At 45.8% G+C, this 19,389-nt stretch overlaps 2 pseudogenes; one reads left to right on the top strand and one right to left on the bottom strand.

Annotated features, from left to right (window-relative positions):
• Positions 1-265: 265 nt before the first annotated feature.
• On the bottom strand, positions 266-384 carry LOC134944028 (5S ribosomal RNA; annotated as a pseudogene).
• A 2,465-nt stretch (positions 385-2,849) lies between these two features.
• On the top strand, positions 2,850-2,968 carry LOC134944020 (5S ribosomal RNA; annotated as a pseudogene).
• Positions 2,969-19,389: the final 16,421 nt, after the last annotated feature.

The raw sequence follows: 19,389 nt of genomic DNA, 5'->3' as shown, positions 1-19,389 counted from the left end.
CACTCCCACTTGGAAACAATAATGATTTGAGTAATAAGCAATGATATGAAAAATAAAGTAATTAAAATGTAACCTTTAATTGTATTATATTAAAATATTGGTACACCAATTGTGTTAAATCACTCTTAAGTGGCTAATCAATGTGAGCCACCTGGTAAAGCTAAATTGTGAAAATATTGATGAAAGTACAAGGCATTTATTTGGCAGGCCCAGAATACTTGGATATATGGAGTAGGTACTATAACCAAATTAGTGCCGTCAAAAAAACCTACAACACCTGGTATTCCTTAGTGGTCCACCACCTAAGTACTGACCAGGCCCAACACCGTATTGCTTCCAAGATCAGACGAGATTGGGCATGCGCGGTGTGGTATGGTAGTAGATCAGCATTGATATGGCAATTTCTACCACTGATATATAGATGGTAGAGAGTTATTGGTAAGCACCTTGTTACCAAGTTAACCGAGTAATCTCTAAAGAGACAATATATGTTTAACCATCATTGCACCAGAATGTATCCCAAATCTGTAGGTATACGTAGGTTTAAATCATGTGGTCAATAATTTCTCGGCACGCAGGAAATGCCTGTATGTTTCATTATGTGCTGTGCAGCACCTTTGAGGATGGGTTTATGCTACGGATAAGGCAGATATAGACCACTGTTATACTGATAACATGCCGCAATATTTGTGTATGATCCAAAGAGAAATCGTCTCTTTTGTTAATTGGATCACCCTATTGAAGGGAAAAAGAAGGTTATTGTGAAATTGTAAGCTCAAAGGTTTATAAATATAACTCCTATTATGCCATGATCGAAAATGCAGGACAAAATTGTTAGGAGAAAGAAAACAAACTTGGAAAGTATGCAAGATGTATAACAATCTCAATTATCCAATTAATGGCTAATTAGTACCATGGTGCCTAACAAAGTATAAGCGTTGTCTTTGAAACAGAAAAATTTGCCACAATAACTCATATAGCATGTATCCACAGTGTGTCTATAATGTATCTGTCTAACATGTCATAGACAGACAGAAATTGCCACAATAAACCCAAAGAGGGGACATATAAATGATCCCCCAAAAGAGCATATGCTAGGTGATTTTTACAATGTGTTTAGCTATGGTATGCACAATAGCTTTATAATCCAGTAAAAACCTGCATATGAATAGGTGCTGATGCGCTATATTGTGATAATTGGCATAACATTTGCCAAAGAGACCAATGCACACTGATTCTTAAATGTGTATGTGCAAGTAGGTTTGACGGGAGATAGTGTAGCAGATGGGACAAAGTAGTACTTATGTTTGCCCGCTCTCAGTGCACCGCTGGCCGCTGAGCTCCAGCGTCAATGTAGTTTGTCTAATCTCCTCTCCTACTAACAGGAGATCGATAGGCAAGTAGGGACAAAAAAAGATACTTAAGTGTTTATCTGCTCGTAGCGCGCCGCTGATCGCCGGGCTCTGGCGTCTGTGCTGCTTATCTGACCTCCTCTCCTGCCGGTCTCTGGTCATGTGAGCGCACTCATCATGACCATCCTGTTCACCTCCCAACGTACGTTTCACAGATTAGCTTGTTCACGGGTAGTGTGAACATGTGGTGTCCAGCCAGATCCTGACACCACATGTTCACACTACCCGTGAACAAGCTAATCTGTGAAACGTACGTTGGGAGGTGAACAGGATGGTCATGATGAGTGCGCTCACATGACCAGAGACCGGCAGGAGAGGAGGTCAGATAAGCAGCACAGACGCCAGAGCCCGGCGATCAGCGGCGCGCTACGAGCAGATAAACACTTAAGTATCTTTTTTTGTCCCTACTTGCCTATCGATCTCCTGTTAGTAGGAGAGGAGATTAGACAAACTACATTGACGCTGGAGCTCAGCGGCCAGCGGTGCACTGAGAGCGGGCAAACATAAGTACTACTTTGTCCCATCTGCTACACTATCTCCCGTCAAACCTACTTGCACATACACATTTAAGAATCAGTGTGCATTGGTCTCTTTGGCAAATGTTATGCCAATTATCACAATATAGCGCATCAGCACCTATTCATATGCAGGTTTTTACTGGATTATAAAGCTATTGTGCATACCATAGCTAAACACATTGTAAAAATCACCTAGCATATGCTCTTTTGGGGGATCATTTATATGTCCCCTCTTTGGGTTTATTGTGGCAATTTCTGTCTGTCTATGACATGTTAGACAGATACATTATAGACACACTGTGGATACATGCTATATGAGTTATTGTGGCAAATTTTTCTGTTTCAAAGACAACGCTTATACTTTGTTAGGCACCATGGTACTAATTAGCCATTAATTGGATAATTGAGATTATTATACATCTTGCATACTTTCCAAGTTTGTTTTCTTTCTCCTAACAATTTCTATATCATTCTTTGTCCTGCATTTTCGATCATGGCATAATAGGAGTTATATTTATAAACCTTTGAGCTTACAATTTCACAATAACCTTCTTTTTCCCTTCAATAGGGTGATCCAATTAACAAAAGAGACGATTTCTCTTTGGATCATACACAAATATTGCGGCATGTTATCAGTATAACAGTGGTCTATATCTGCCTTATCCGTAGCATAAACCCATCCTCAAAGGTGCTGCACAGCACATAATGAAACATACAGGCATTTCCTGCGGGCCGAGAAATTATTGACCACATGATTTAAACCTACGTATACCTACAGATTTGGGATACATTCTGGTGCAATGATGGTTAAACATATATTGTCTCTTTAGAGATTACTCGGTTAACTTGGTAACAAGGTGCTTACCAATAACTCTCTACCATCTATATATCAGTGGTAGAAATTGCCATATCAATGCTGATCTACTACCATACCACACCGCGCATGCCCAATCTCGTCTGATCTTGGAAGCAATACGGTGTTGGGCCTGGTCAGTACTTAGGTGGTGGACCACTAAGGAATACCAGGTGTTGTAGGTTTTTTTGACGGCACTAATTTGGTTATAGTACCTACTCCATATATCCAAGTATTCTGGGCCTGCCAAATAAATGCCTTGTACTTTCATCAATATTTTCACAATTTAGCTTTACCAGGTGGCTCACATTGATTAGCCACTTAAGAGTGATTTAACACAATTGGTGTACCAATATTTTAATATAATACAATTAAAGGTTACATTTTAATTACTTTATTTTTCATATCATTGCTTATTACTCAAATCATTATTGTTTCCAAGTGGGAGTGCTCCCAACAAAGGTCTCTTTTTTTCTTTTTCTTTCTCCTTATCTATAGATTTCCCTCAGGATTTATCCATTTCTGCTCCTCTCACCTCACTGTTCACTGTACTGCACAGTGAGGCAACAGAATCAGTGCAGCTATTATTGATTCAGTTATCTCAATACTGGTAATTAGATTCACAGCAGTCATCTTTTAAGTTAATCAAAAACTTACATAGATAACTTTTAAGTGTCATAGATAGGAAGATGAAATATCAGGTAAAACAATGTATGACACTTAAAAAGGTATCTGTGTTTTTGATGAGCTTTGCTGTGTCGAAGTCAGAAAATATTACAACACACACATTACGTACAAACACTGCACAGATGGCCTCCGTGTGCCTACGTATTCGGCTGTGCGTGCACATGTTCGCAATTTGCGTATGGTCGGTCCTGCGCATTAGAGCGTGGTATGAGTAATTACAGTGGAATTTGTACTCGCATGGAAAAGCCACAAAGACATATCATAAATCTAATCCATATATTGCATAAATCCCCCACTGTCTGCTTCCTCTTCTAAATAGCATGAAGATCGGTCACACATAAATTAAACTCCCAGAGACTAAAATACAATGGCCTTATTTACACAAAGCTTTGAAATTCTATGAAGAAGGCAAATACCTTTGTTCACTCCTATTATCCTAGGGTAGCCTAGTTTCTATTGAAAGCAATAAGTACTGGATTGTCATTGTCTTACCTGATGACAAGACAAACAAAGAGACAATACCCAGACAAACCAGACATTTAGACATCTGAGGTATTAACATTCACAGTCTAAACTCTTGGAGATGTATATATTTGTATATATATATATATATATATATATATAAAATTCCTAACAAATTGTAATAGCAGGTGTGTGTGTGTGTGTGTGTGTGTGTGTGTGTGTGTGTATATATACATATATATATATATATATATATATATGAGTATATGTGGATATATGTATAGCTTGAGGATGGAAAATAAGAATTTACTTACCGATAATTCTATTTCTCGTAGTCCGTAGTGGATGCTGGGAACTCCGTAAGGACCATGGGGAATAGCGGCTCCGCAGGAGACAGGGCACATCTAAAGAAAGCTTTAGGATCACCTGGTGTGCACTGGCTCCTCCCCCTATGACCCTCCTCCAAGCCTCAGTTAGGATACTGTGCCCGGACGAGCGTACACAATAAGGAAGGATTTTGAATCCCGGGTAAGACTCATACCAGCCACACCAATCACACTGTACAACTTGTGATCTGAACCCAGTTAACAGCATGATAATAGAGAAGCCTCTATAAAAGATGGCTCACTACAACAATAACCCGAATTTTTTGGTAACAATAATTATGTACCAGTATTGCAGACAATCCGCACTTGGGATGGGCGCCCAGCATCCACTACGGACTACGAGAAATAGAATTATCGGTAAGTAAATTCTTATTTTCTCTGACGTCCTAGTGGATGCTGGGAACTCCGTAAGGACCATGGGGATTATACCAAAGCTCCCAAACGGGCGGGAGAGTGCGGATGACTCTGCAGCACCGAATGAGAGAACTCCAGGTCCTCCTCAGCCAGGGTATCAAATTTGTAGAATTTTACAAACGTATTTGCTCCTGACCAAGTAACTGCTCGGCAAAGTTGTAAAGCCGAGACCCCTCGGGCAGCTGCCCAAGATGAGCCCACCTTCCTTGTGGAGTGGGCATTTTAAGATTTTTGGCTGTGGCAGGCCTGCCACAGAATGTGCAAGCTGAATTGTACTACAAATCCAACGAGCAATCGTCTGCTTAGAAGCAGGAGCACCCAGTTTGTTGGGTGCATACAGGATAAACAGCGAGTCATATTTTCTGACTCCAGCCGTCCTGGAAACATATATTTACAGGGCCCTGACCACGTCAAGCAACTTGGAATCCTCCAAGTCCTTAGTAGCCGCAGGTACCACAATAGGTTGCTTCATGTGAAATGCAGAAACCACCTTAGGTAGAAATTGAGTACAAGTCCTCAATTCTGCCCTGTCAGAATGAAATATTAAATAAGGGCTTTTATATGATAAAGCCGCCAATTCTGACACACGCCTGGCTGAAGCCAGGGCTAACAGCATCGTCACCTTCCATGTGAGATATTTTAAGTCCACAGTGGTGAGTGGTTCAAACCAATGTGACTTTAGGAAACTCAACACAACATTGAGATCCCAAGGTGCCACTGGAGGCACAAAAGGAGGCTGTATATGCAGTACCCCTTTTACAAATGTCTGAACTTCAGGCACTGAAGCCAGTTCCTTTTGGAAGAAAATCGACAGGGCCGAAAATTGAACCTTAATGGACCCTAATTTTAGCCCCATAGACAGTCCTGTTTGCAGGAAATGGAGGAAACGACCCAGTTGAAATTTCTCTGTAGGGGCCTTCGTGGCCTCCCACCACGCAACATATTTTCGCCAAATGCGGTGATAATGTTTTGCGGTTACGTCCTTCCTGGCCTTGACCAGGGTAGGGATGACTTCATCTGGAATGCCTTTTTCCTTCAGGATCCGGCGTTCAACCACCAAGCCGTCAAACGCAGCCGCGGTAAGTCTTGGAACAAACAAGGCCCCTGCTGGAGCAGGTCCTTTCTTAGAGGTAGAGGCCACGGTTCGTCCATGAGCATCTCTTGAAGTTCCGGATACCAAGTTCTTCTTGGCCAATCCGGAGCCACGAGTATCGTTCTTACTCCCCTTTGCCGTATAATTCTCAGTACTTTTGGTATGAGAGGCAGAGGAGGGAACACATACACTGACTGGAACACCCACGGTGTTACCAGAGCGTCCACAGCTATTGCCTGAGGGTCTCTTGACCTGGCGCAATACCTGTCCAGTTTTTTGTTGAGGCGGGACGCCATCATATCCACCTTTGGTTTTTCCCAACGGTTCACAATCATGTGGAAGACTTCTGGATGAAGTCCCCACTCTCCCGGGTGTAGATCGTGTCTGCTGAGGAAGTCTGCTTCCCAGTTGTCCACTCCCGGAATGAACACTGCTGACAGTGCTATCACATGATCTTCCGCCCAGCGAAGAATCCTTGCAGCTTCTGCCATTGCCCCCCTGCTTCCCGTGCCGCCCTGTCTGTTTACGTTGGCGACTGACGTGATGTTGTCCGATTGGATCAATACCGCCTGACCCTGAAGCAGGGGTTTTGCTTGACTTAGGGCATTGTAAATGGCCCTTAGTTCCAGAATGTTTATATGAAGAGATGTCTCCAGGCTTGACCATAAGCCCTGGAAATTCCTTCCCTGTGTGACTGCTCCCCAGCCTCGCAGGCTGGCATCCGTGGCCACCAGGACCCAGTCCCGAATGCCGAATCTGCGGCCCTCTAGAAGATGAGCACTCTGCAACCACCACAGGAGGGATACCCTTGTCCCCGGTGACAGGGTTATCCGCTGAAGCATCTGAAGATGCGACCCGGACCATTTGTCCAGTAGGTTCCACTGGAAAGTCTTGCGTGGAATCTGCCGAATGGGATTGCTTCGTAGGAAGCCACCATTTTTACCCAGAACCCTTGTGCATTGATGCACTGAGACTTGGTTCGGTTTTAGGAGGTTCCTGACTAGCTCGGATAACTCCCTGGCTTTCTCCTCCGGGAGAAACACCTTCTTTCTGGACTGTGTCCAGGATCATCCCTAGGAACAGAAGACAAGTCGTCGGAACCAGCTGCGATTTTGGAATATTGAGAATCCAATCGTGCTGCCGCAACACTACCTGAGATAGTGCTACACCGACTTCCAAGTGTTCCCTGGATCTTACCCTTATCAGGGAATCGTCCAAGTAAGGGATAACTAAAATTTCCTTCCTTCGAAGGGATATCATTTCGGCCATTACCTTGGTAAAGACCCGGGGTGCCGTGGACCATCCCTACGGCAGCGTCCGAACTGATAGTGACAGTTCTGTACCATAACCTGAAATACCCTTGGTGAGAAGGGTAAATTTTGACATGAAGGTAAGCATCCTTGATGTCCTGAGACATAATGTAGTCCCCTTCTTCCAGGTTTGCAATCACTGCTCTGAGTGACTCAATTTTGAATTTGAACCTCTGTATGCAAGTGTTCAAAGATTTTAGATTTTAAAATCGGTCTCACCGAGCCGTCTGGCTTCGGTACCACAATAGTGTGGAATAATACCCCGTTCCCTGTTGCAGGAGGGGTATCTTGATTATCACCTGCTGGGAATACAGCTTGTGAATGGTTTCCAAAACTGCCTCCCTGTCAGCGGGAGACGTCGGTAAAACAGACCTTTGGAAACGGCGAGGGGGATACGTCTCGAATTCCAATTTGTACCCCTGAAATATTACCTGAAGGATCCAGGGGTCTACTTGCGAGTGAGCCCACTGCGCACTGAAATTCATTGAGAACGGGACCCCACCGTGCCTGAACTTGTAAAGCCCTAGCGTCATACTGAGGGCTTGGCAGAGGCGGAAAAGAGTTTCTGTTCCTTGGAACTGGCTGATCTCTGCAGCCATTTTCCTCTCCCTCTGTCACGAGCAGAAAAGAGGAACCCTTTTGTCCGCTTGCCAACCAGGACTGCGCCTGATAATACGGCGTCTTATTTTGAGAGGCGACCTGGGGTACATCCCCTTTTTTGTTAAGGCAATACTTCCAAATGCCGTTTGGAATCCGCATCACCTGACCAGTTTACTGGTATAATTGGACAACGCACTTATACTTGATGCCAGTCGGCAAATATTCCGCTGTGCATCATGCATATATAGAAATGCATCTTTTAATTGCTCTATAGGCAATAATATACTGTCCTTATCTAGGATATCAAATTTCCAGTCAGGGAATCCGACCACGCCAACCCAGCACTGCACATCCAGGCTGAGGCGATTGCTGGTCGCAGTATAACACCAGTATGTGTGTAAATACATTTTAGGATACCCTCCTGCTTTCTATCAGCAGGATCCCTAAGGGCGGCCATCTCCAGAGAGGGTAGAGCCCTTGTTCTTACAAGCGTGTGAGCGCCTTATCCCCCCTAGGGGGTGTTTCCCAACGCACCCTAACCTCTGGCGGGAAAAGGTATACTGCCAATAACTTTTTAGAAATTATCAATTGTTATCGGGGGGAAACCCACGCATCATCACACACCTCATTTTATTTCTCAGATTCAGGAAAACTACAGGAAGTTTTTCCTCACCAAACATAATACCCCTTTTTTTGGTGGTATTTATATTATCAGAAGAGTGTAAACTTTTTCCATTGCTTCAATCATGCAATGTGTGGCCCTATTGGAAATCACGGTTGTCTCTTCACCGTCGACACAGGAGTCAGTATCCGTGTCGGCGTCTGTATCTGAGGTAACGGGCGCTTTAGAGCCCCTGTATGAGACGTCTGGACATGCACAAGCTGAGTAGCCGGCTGTCTCATGTCAACCACTGTCTTTTATACAAAGCTGACACTGTCACGCAATTTCAACAGTACATCCACTTAGGTGTCGACCCCCCAGGGGGTGACAACACTATTACAGACACTCTACTCCGTCTCCTCATCATTTTTCTCCTCATACATGTCGACACAAACGTACCGACACACAGCACACACACAGGGAATGCTCTGATAGAGGACAGGACCCCACTAGCCCTTTGGGGAGACAGAGGGAGAGTTTGCCAGCACACACCAGAGCGCTATATATATACAGGGATAACCTTATATAAGTGTTTTTCCCTTTATAGCTGCTGTATTGTTTATACTGCGCCTAATTTGTGCCCCCCTCTCTTTTTTAACCCCTTTCTGTAGTGTAGTGACTGCAGGGGAGAGCCAGGGAGCTTCCCTCCAACTGAGCTGTGAGGGAAAATGGCGCCAGTGTGCTGAGGAGATAGGCTCCGCCCCTTTCTCGGCGTCCTTATCATCCGTTTTCTTGTATGTTTTGGCAGGGGTTAAATGCATCCATATAGCCCAGGAGTTATATGTGATGCATTTATTTTAGCCATAAAAGGTTTTCTATCGATTTATTGCGTCTCAGGGCGCTGCCCCCCCAGCGCCCTGCACCCTCAGTGACCGGAGTGTGAAGTGTGCTGAGAGCAATGGCGCACAGCTGCGGTGCTGTGCGCCTACCTTTATCTGAAGACAGGAAAGTCTTCTGCCGCCGATTTTTCCGGACCTCTTCGCTCTTCTGGCTCTGTAAGGGGGCCGGCGGCGCGGCTCCGGTGACCCATCCAGGCTGAACCTGTGATCGTCCCTCTGGAGCTAATGTCCAGTAGCCTAAGAAGCCCAATCCACTCTGCACGCAGGTGAGTTCGCTTCTTCTCCCCTTAGTCCCTCGATGCAGTGAGCCTGTTGCCAGCAGGTCTCACTGAAAATAATAAACCTAAACTAAAACTTTCACAAAGAGCTCAGGAGAGCCCCTAGTGTGCACCCTTCTCGTCGGGCACAGAAAATCTAACTGAGGCTTGGAGGAGGGTCATAGGGGGAGGAGCCAGTGCACACCAGGTGATCCTAAAGCTTTCTTTAGATGTGCCCTGTCTCCTGCGGAGCCGCTATTCCCCATGGTCCTTACGGAGTTCCCAGCATCCACTAGGACATCAGAGAAATAGATAATCATATCATGTGTGGGATCATATTGTTCAGTCACGTAAACATTAATCTGGTGGCAATAAGAATATTATCATATATTACCACATTAAGTTATTAATAATACCAGATTTATGTATGATTAATGTGATGGGTTTAACTGGTCATGGGGCGGGAACTCAGATGCAAACAACAGAAATCACATCTCAAGTCTTAGCCATCGCCCACTTCTTGAGCTGACCAATGATCCCCGGTGCACAGGATATGTCCCACCCCCGAACCAATGGAAGAAGAGCACACAGTGTCTATTGTATTATGTTTTGATCTACTGTATAAAGAGCCAGCTGCATGCCAGGTCACTATCACAGACTCTAAAGGTTATCTATCCAGATGACTGAGGACCAGACTGGGTAGCGCAGGCGAAAAAAACAAACAAGTATGTACCATTGACTGTAGCCATTATTCTATTGTATTGTATTGCTTTGTTATTGTAACCCCTTCAGTAATAATATGTTGTGGTGTCGGAACCCGGCATTTTAAATACAAACTGGTGTCGTGTTTCCTTTCCCTGCTAAGGTATTAGAGTGTATTTTCAGCCACTTGGGCTGCTGCATTGTGCTAACAGCGTATAGGCCTGTGTACGCAAACTGTGTAGTCACTACGCCCTTTAGGCGTACGTACGCAGAGTGCGTACACTGTGCGACTTTGTGTACGTAAGGTTTGTGAATAACATAAAGGTGAAAGGTTAATTACCGCGGCCGCAGCTGCTCAATATTAAAGTGTATCAAATGTGTTTAAGGTAAATGCTTTTTAGTCCTGTAAGTAAACCAGCGTTTACAATTGTGATGCTTCGTCCAGTTTCCACATGCTCACAGCCTAACAGGTCATAGCAGACTTAATCTATCAGCAAAGGGCGGAAGGTTATCCTACATAACCTTTTCTTGGTCGATGGATACACTGAAAACCCTACTTGTGTGCTGATTAGATGGCGTCTGCTCTGTATGGTCTGCAGAGGTGCTGGTAGAACCCGTAAAACACAGGAAAAAAGCTATTTAAAAATCTGTGATTTTTTTTGGGCGTACACAAAGGGCACCCATACTTTGCATACCCTCTCACATTGTTGCCGCAAGATTCAGATTGCTAGATTCATTTAGATCTGTGTGAAACCGCATACATTTGTTGTTATATAGTTAAAACTGAAATAACAGTGTTTCTCCTTCATCCACTAGGGGCCACTGGAGCGTAGTTACAATGGGGAAATAGTAGGCAGTAATTGGGAGCTGGCACTTTAAAACTCTCACACCGTGGCTAGCTCCTCCCCTACTATCTCCCCTCCAAGCCAGTCTTAGTTTAGTGCCCGAGGTGAGCTGGTTCACTTGGGTTTAGCTGAAGAAATTTTTTCTTTTTTCTTTATTATTTTATTTTTCTTCACACACACGCACGGACTGGCAGCTCTGCCACTGCCAGTCTGCACCGCGGGAGCTGCCGGCGGGGTCCCATCGCAGCTGCGTGCGGCTCGGGATGGGTCCCGGCTGAGGGAGACACTGAGCTCTCCTGAGTTGGCGGACACCGCTGCGTGCGGCGCGTGTCGGGACCACTCCATCCAGCAGAAGATTCCGGCAGCACGGCAGCGGTAAGTCTCAAAAGTGACCGGACACCGCTGCGTGCGGCGCGTGTCGGGGTCGCTCTGTCGAGCAGAGTATAAATCAACACCGCTGAGTGCGGCGCGTGTCGGGACTACATCTGGACAGCGGTGAGTACAATCTCCCCCCCTCCAGACTGATGTATGATTGTACACTGTCAGTTTTAGTGATTTAATTGTGCAATGTGGTGGTTGGACCCCCCCCCTATACTCCCCAGTCAGAGACAGGATGGCGGGTTTCAGAGGCGCAATTATTATTTTGAACGGAGCTACAGCCCGCTCTGTAAGCGGGCTCAGCACTCTCCGCTCCCGGCCGCAGCATAAGGCAGCCGAGTGATACACTTCCCGCTTATTTTTACATCTTCTGCGGGTTTCATTTGAAATTGAAAGCGCCCCGGCCGCAGCATACAGGTGGCCGGGGGGGGGATATACTGTGATTGAACCCCCCGGCCGCAGCATACAGGCGGCCGGGAGGGATACAAGGCGCTTCCCGCTTACTGTACACTGCAGCGGGTTTTCAAACTTGGCGCCGAATCGGGGGGGCGGAGCTAACTCCCGCTCCATACGGCGGCTCTGCGCTCTCCGGCCGCTGCAGCACAAGCCCCTGGACCGCTGCAGCACAAGTCCTCTGCTCCCCAGACCGCGGCAAGCTCCTTTCCTCTGCCTGGCTGTTCAAGGAGCATATTTTACTTTTAAAAGGTATGAAGCTGATTCCCGCTTTACTCAACGGGCTCCCCGGTGGCGGATCGCAGCACTCATTGTCTCTCTGCTGTCTCAGTGGGGTTTAAGTTTTTTCCTCTGCATATGCTGGCTGCCATTCCGTCCTGCAGGGGTGTCATTTCAGAGAGGCTGTAGATCAGGAACCTGCTCTATTACAGGAGCTGGTGCTCAGCTCATTAATGATTAAAATCTAGGGTACAAGTATTTATCTACCCTGCTATTTATATACCCTTTTGGAAGGTTCACACATAGACAGCATTTATCTACTCTGTTGGGTTCACTGTGTGTGTGTGTGTGTGTGTGTGTGTGTGTGTGTGTATATATATATATATATGTGTGTATATGTGCATATATATATATGTGTGTATATGTGTGTGTGTGTGTATATATATATATATATATATATATATGCATTACCAGACATAGGGAATAAAACAAACCACTTCCGCAATGTTTTATAATAACAAAATAACCCACCTTGCCACATAACATTTTCCCCCATCTTTTCTCGCAGGCTGGCCACCATTTTGAAAAGCCAGCGGAACCTCCGAGAAACATCTGGTGCACCTAAATTAGGACAGGGGGTTGCCTTACCTTTAATATTCCTTGGTGTCACTAGTTACTAATGCTATTTGTAATTTGGGGAATGTGTGTGGCATCAGACAGATAGCGCTGCGGCTCAGTACGCTTGTAGCGGGTATCTGAACACCAGGGTTTCAATCTCAATTAAAAAAAAATAAAAAAAACTTTAAGGGAAGCTCCTATGGCCTATGGCTAAGACTCCTGTCCCACAGCACTGGTTCAGGTCTCCGCTGCTCCAGAAAGTTTATTTGAATCGTGTCGGTCACTACACGTTATAGTGCAGACCTTACATAGGGCGGTGTCTATTTAACCCACCTTTTCGCTTTTCGTTTGTCTCACCTGGGATAGTCAAAGAATTCCCTCTTAGGTGTGAAGTACGAGGTGAAGCCATCTGCTTAGCCCTCCACGCACCTGCAGGATGCATCTGTTTGAACAGCTCAGATTATGCAGGTAATGTCACTGTTAACAGAGACCTTGTAAGTCATTTCCCTTCTCCAGGTTTCAAAAAGAACCTTGCTAACCTTCCATGGTACACGGATTGGCAGTGGATAGGCCTCTATGGAAGGAGGCGAGAGATGTCCAGGATACTGATGATGTCTGTTTTCGGTGGAGTCTGAACCAGTGTCTCAGAATATCCAGGTATATTATACAGCAGTTCGTCTGATACAGCAGGTAAAGGAACTGCCAGGTTCGACGCCGAGGACGAAATGACAGCGACTGGTCCAGTTTCGGTTGAACTCGGCAGGCTCCGGTAGGCGGCCTGCAGACACCCGAATACACAATTTCAGGTATCAAACAATGTTTGTTTTTCTATCCTTTCCCCGCAGACGGCAGGAAAGGGTATCAGAACCTCTCCAGGGTATACCCCTCGATGTATCGCCGGCCCAACAAGCTGCCGTTTCCCTGAGGCAACCTTGCTCAGGGATCCATCGAAGACACATATTCGGCAGCGGGGTTCTACCATGTCCTGAGCAGGTAGGTTGTGGAACAATTTTCCTCTAGGCTACAGGATAATCCGCATCAGGATCAACTGATACTTTGGGACAGATCAGAATCACGATTCGGCTTTAGGTTATTTTGAGGTCTCCACGACTGCAGACTCGGAACCTGCATTTTCGCTTGGAATGTCTTAACCAAAAGACCTCTGGGGCTGCGACAGTGAGTGGTGAACATGAAATCCTACGGGGCAGAGGGTTCAGGGCAGTGTTTCCCAACCACGGTCCTCAAGGCACACCAACAGTGCAGGTTTTAGTGATATCCAGGCTTTAGCACAGGTGACTTAATTAGTATCTCAGTTATTTTGATTTAACCATCTGTGCTGAAGCTTGGATATCACTAAAACCTGCACTGTTGGTGTGCCTTGAGGACCGCGGTTGGGAATGCCTGGTTCAGGGGAAGGAACTTTCTGCAGGGTTTCTTGAACCATTGGAGGTAAGTCCACTTTTCTTTCTCCTACTGCTGCCCCAGCTCCAAGACGGACCTTTACCGGTCTTTCCTTTAGATCTTTCTGTGCAGTTTCAGGTTTTTGACTCCACATGGGCGGTATCTCCGTCACCAAGGGATCTCATGGTAACAGGCTGAAGCAGAGGTTCAGCATCCTCGGTCCAGTCTGATTTTAGGTCATCCAACACACCCACTACAGGTTACACCTTCCTTACCACCTGGAGGGTCCCAGGGTCGGCGTATGCAGGTGGTCCTACTGGGAGGACTGAGAAGGCTTGGGTGGTTACGGACTAGATTTTGGAATAAAACCGTCTCCGGGGTCCCTCGGCGTGGGTCGGCCGGTCGACAATGACAAGAGCAGTCATACTGCAGGCGGCGCTCCATATGCTTCTAACCGCAAAGGGTGTTGATCCCTGTTTTCAACCGGGACAGTTCTCAGGCCTTTGTTTTCATTTCACGGGCCGAAGCTAGATGGCTCGGCCAGGCCTATTCTGGCCTTAGAATCTTTTCAGTCTGTGATTGCTATTTTTGAACAAGAAAGGAGGTTTTTACGCGTCCCTTGTCTTCAGCGATGCCTGTTCACGGATTTCCGTTGGGCTTCCTCATCAGACTTTTCTCAGATTCGCATTACAGGATACTCATTTTCACTGCCAGTACTTTCCATTCGGTCTCTCTTCCGCTCCCACAGGGTTCAGGAAGATCACAGAATAACTCTTTTTCAGGGGCAGGAAGTGACGTTTGTTCCCTAATTGGACAATCTACTACTAGTATCCCACTCTGCAGATTAGGTGGCTTCTGAATATCCTGAGGATCCAGGAGCTTCTGGTTCGACACGGATCCAATTATGCTCCTCGTAAACGTTTCTCAACACGGTCCGTCAGAGGATTTTTCCTTCCTCGGCACCAGGTACTCTCTTTCTTCAGTCAAGTTGCGACGCCATGAGTGGTCGCCTGCAACTCCCGGGTGAGGGGACATTCCCCGGAGTTTTGTCAGCTGGTCCGCTGTTGGCGGAGATTTCGGATCGTCCTCAGGGCGTTCTGACTGACTCTTTAAGACGTGAGCTCTGGCGGCAGTAGCCGAGGATGCCCTCAGGGCTCCTTGGAGTTTCTGGTTAGTCTATCCTGCCTCCTTTTCTATTTATACCTCACTTTCGGTAACACAGGAGGGGAGAGTGCGCGCTAGTCCTCTCGGTGGCTCCGGTGGGGCCACGCATGACTTAAATTTCCAGCCTGCACCTGTTGTCAGTAGAGGAACCTTGGCTCCTACCTCGACTAGTCTGTCTACTTCAACAGGGTCCTTTTCTTTGTTCAATCTTAAACTGGTTTCGTTTAACCTTGTGACTATTCACGAGACCTCAGAAGGGAGGAGTTCCCTAGTTCGGTAATGCCTACTGGGCCCCGATTTCAGAAGTCTGTTACCTCTTCTCGCTTTTGCCACTTTTGGAAAACTTTATGGGGCATAGTGAGGATAACAGGGGTTTTCCCCTTCTTTCAGTTACCATTCAGCCGTCATCTTTGGTTTCGCTGGGAAGTTTTGCTCGGCTGCGCTTCAACATACATTGACCTGAAATTTAGGTCTCTGCCCTTTCGGTTTTCTTCCAAAAGAGATTAGCCTGCCGGCCATAAGTTCGGGCTCTCTTTCAGGGAGTACTCTATTGGCAACTCCCCCGGGTGAGCTTCAGACTCAGCGGTCGTTTCTTCCAGAGGGGATGTCCGTTTTTTCCTATATATCTGACACTAGTCTTTTCAGCCCTCTTTGAGGGTTGTCTGGGCTCGCCGACTCTCTCTACAGAGATCTTAGGCTATTCGACGAAATGTTTTCTTCCTTCTTCTGTAGGATGCTCCCGTAATAAATAGCCGGGGTCCCAGCAGACGCTGGGCCGTTGGATACCATCAGACAGTCTTCTTGGCGGTTGCTCGGAAGCCTCCGTTTTCCATTTCAGCACACTTTACAAACGTTGTGGGACCTTCGTGGACGGCTGCCCGTGGGGTCTCCATGAATACTTTGTCGGGCGGTTACTTGATCGGACCGACATTCGTTTTGTCAAATTCTACAAGTTTGATACTGTTGCGGCCTCTGCATCACAGTTTGGCCGAGCGGTTTTACAGGACTCTCAGCGCTCTCCTACCCGTTTTGGGAGCTCTGGGACGTCCCCATTGTAACTACGCTCCAGTGGCCCCTAGTGGATGAAGGAGAAATCAGGATTTTGGTACTTACAGATAAATCCCTTTCTCCGATTCCACAGGGGCCACTGGACGCCCGCCCAGCGCTGTTACTCCTTGTTTTTTGCTTAACGATTTGCAGATCACCATATGACTGCTTGTTGAGATCAGGCTAGCCTGTTGTTTGTTAGGTTCTGTTCCAGGTTTAGTTTGTGTTATCCTGGTTTACAGGGCGTCATTAACCTCCTCTACCTTAAGGTTTGTTTATTCCAGCTCTCCTCGGGCACAGTTTTACGTAGACTGGCTTGGAGGGGAGATAGTAGGGGAGGAGCTAGCCACGGTGTGAGAGTTTTAAAGTGCCAGCTCCCAATTACTGCCTACTATTTCCCCATTGTAACTACGCTCCAGTGGCCCCTGTGGAATCGGAGAAAGGGATTTATCGGTAAGTACCAAAATCCTGATTTAAGGAAGTAAATATAAAGCACAACATGCAAGTCTGGCCCGATCGTTAAAGGTTTATACAGAAAAAAAAATGGGTGTTGTGTTAAGTGAGCGATTATAGTTAGTATTGCTCACATTTATAGAGACTGTGTGGTTTGTTGAATTGCGGACGTACGGTTTTGTACACGTGTCTCGGACAAAGTACAGGACTGCGCACGCAGCGTAAAAGACACGCACGGTCGCGTGTTTACGCAAAGTACGTAAGAGTGCGGGTGCTAAGTGCAAATTACACAATAGTGTCGTTTAGTTAAAAGGTGGGACAGTAGCCATGCTACAATAGCACACAACTACCCGGTTTCTAAAGCAGATTAGTATAAAACTTTTGTTTAAACTGTATTGCCTCTGGGGGTAAAGCTGCCAATCAGAACGAGTGAAAATTTTCTGTACAGAAAAACAAAGTATATTTGAATGAGTGAAAGCAGGAGTGAGTGGAGCTGAACCCAGTAACAAAGTGGCTGGAGTGGTAACACTGGGTTAGTAGAGGCCCGGTGGCGTAGGGTTCGCTACCTTGCGTGATTAGGAACTGAAGTGGTCTAAGTGATCTGAAGTGGTCTAGGTGTCCCATACAACTAAGTGATCTGGAGTGGTCTAGGCTAAGTGGTCTACAGCAATCGTAGGGCATATAGATAACTAGTATCTATAGGCTGTGCTATTGGATCGCATGTCCGTGTGTTCTGCACAGCACAACGTGATACCATGGTGTCATATGCGCTGTGGAAGAGCATACGCAGACGTGATTGTATAGACAAAGGGGTTTTTCTTTGATAACGTCTGGAAATCTCCCTGGTGGGCTTCCACTGGAAAGGGTGAAGGATAGTTATCTAATTTCTCTGTTTTTCACCCTACAAACAATTCCAGTTGAAAGATACCGAAAAGGAATTTTTCGCTGCCTCTCTCAGGAAAATATTCCAACAGAACTTCCACCGAAAGAAATTACGGTGCTGTAAGGTCTGATAGGAGCCCTAAGTTGGGTACATCGCCTTCGCTATCGACAGTGTATGGTAGTACCGCCCAACGTGGGCGACTGGAAGGCGCTCGGAGATACTTCCACCGTCTACTTACATTGAGTATTTTGGTGTTTGTGGGAATTTTTTTTAGTTATTAAAAAGACCCACAAATATGGGAGCCAGTTGCTCAAGTGAGAGACGTTTGTGCAGGGTTCAGGCAGAAGAGTTAGGACCGAGAAAGTCAGAATTGCGGCCGAAAGGGTCAGCAAGGTTTATCATGTGTGAAAAATATGGTTCACACACGGAAGTTTTATGCAATGAATGGGTACGTATGACTGACAAAGATAGGGTACCATTCCCTAGGGTGGGCAGCTTTGAACCAGAGGTACTGTAGAATGAAAGCAGTAAAATATGTCTTCTTAAATCCAGAAAACAAAGGATTAGACATAACGATTGTTTAAATTTATGGCAACAAGAGGGGGAAATGCAAAGGGAACAAACTCGCAAAGCAGGTTCCAAACCTAGCAGGAATGAGGACACAAACACCATTATCAACACAGGTCGAGAGGGAAGAGATGGCTACAGTCAATGATATATCTATGAATGATCGTATAATGCAAGAGGAATGTATTAACCCTAATTTTTGCAAGATCTATCCTGTTTTGAAGTCTTTTCAAGGTTATAGGTCACAGGAAGATGAAGGATCCAGCCAAATCGCAGCTCTCATTCAGGCAGTCGCCTTGCAGGAAACTCAGGTGGGGCCTGTCCATCCAGTTAGAGCAGTAACAGTGTTCCCCACTGAAAGAACTGGTGAGGTCACAGCTACCGGTAAGTGTGAGACGGGTCATTGCACAGAGACAACACCTTACAGCAAACAGATTAGGAACGGAATGGTAGGATTACATCCTGTCTTGGAAATAGTAACTCCCAATGGGGGAACCGATAGTTAGGGAATAATCCTCACCAGGGATAATGCAATGTATTGCCCATGGTCCAGAGCTGAGCTGCGGTCAATCATTTTAGAATTCCCTGATCCCTGGAAGCATTTAGCCAGATGTCAGAAGTTTATCAGAGATCTGGGTAATGCTCATGAACCACCACAAAATCAGAGATCTGTGTTTATAACCACAGCACTTTAACACAAAATTATAGACAAATAAAAATCACCATAACGTCCCTTAATGAAGGTTCCTCTAATGGAGTCCTCAAAGCGAATGTTCTGATGGAATTTCTCCAGAGTATAGTAACATGTAAGGGAAAAAAAAATAAAGACCAATGTGTAGTAGATTCCTTTTATGTATCCACAGTTAGTGTATTTTTTATATGATCAAGAGGTGGTTTAGGAGCGTACCCCACTCACACTTTGATTAAGAAGCTATAGGCCCATCAAGGTTTCTTTGCCCAATGCCATGGCCTCGCCCACTTGAACTACGCCCGGCATGATGTTTTAGGATGGAAATATATATATATATAAATGAAGCGTACCCAAGAACTCACACTCACAAGGTGGGTGTTAAACACATCAAGGTATCTTTAGTATGGAAAGGAGTGAAATATTGGTCCACTCAAGCGAACCCCAACTCACAGTGCTCGGTGTGAGGATACTCCCAT

The sequence above is a fragment of the Pseudophryne corroboree genome, chromosome 1, assembly GCF_028390025.1.
Source record: "Pseudophryne corroboree isolate aPseCor3 chromosome 1, aPseCor3.hap2, whole genome shotgun sequence".
NCBI classification, from domain to species: Eukaryota; Metazoa; Chordata; class Amphibia; order Anura; family Myobatrachidae; genus Pseudophryne; species Pseudophryne corroboree.
The sequence above is the reverse complement of the archived record's forward strand: the minus strand, read 5'-3'. Positions and strand labels throughout refer to the sequence as shown.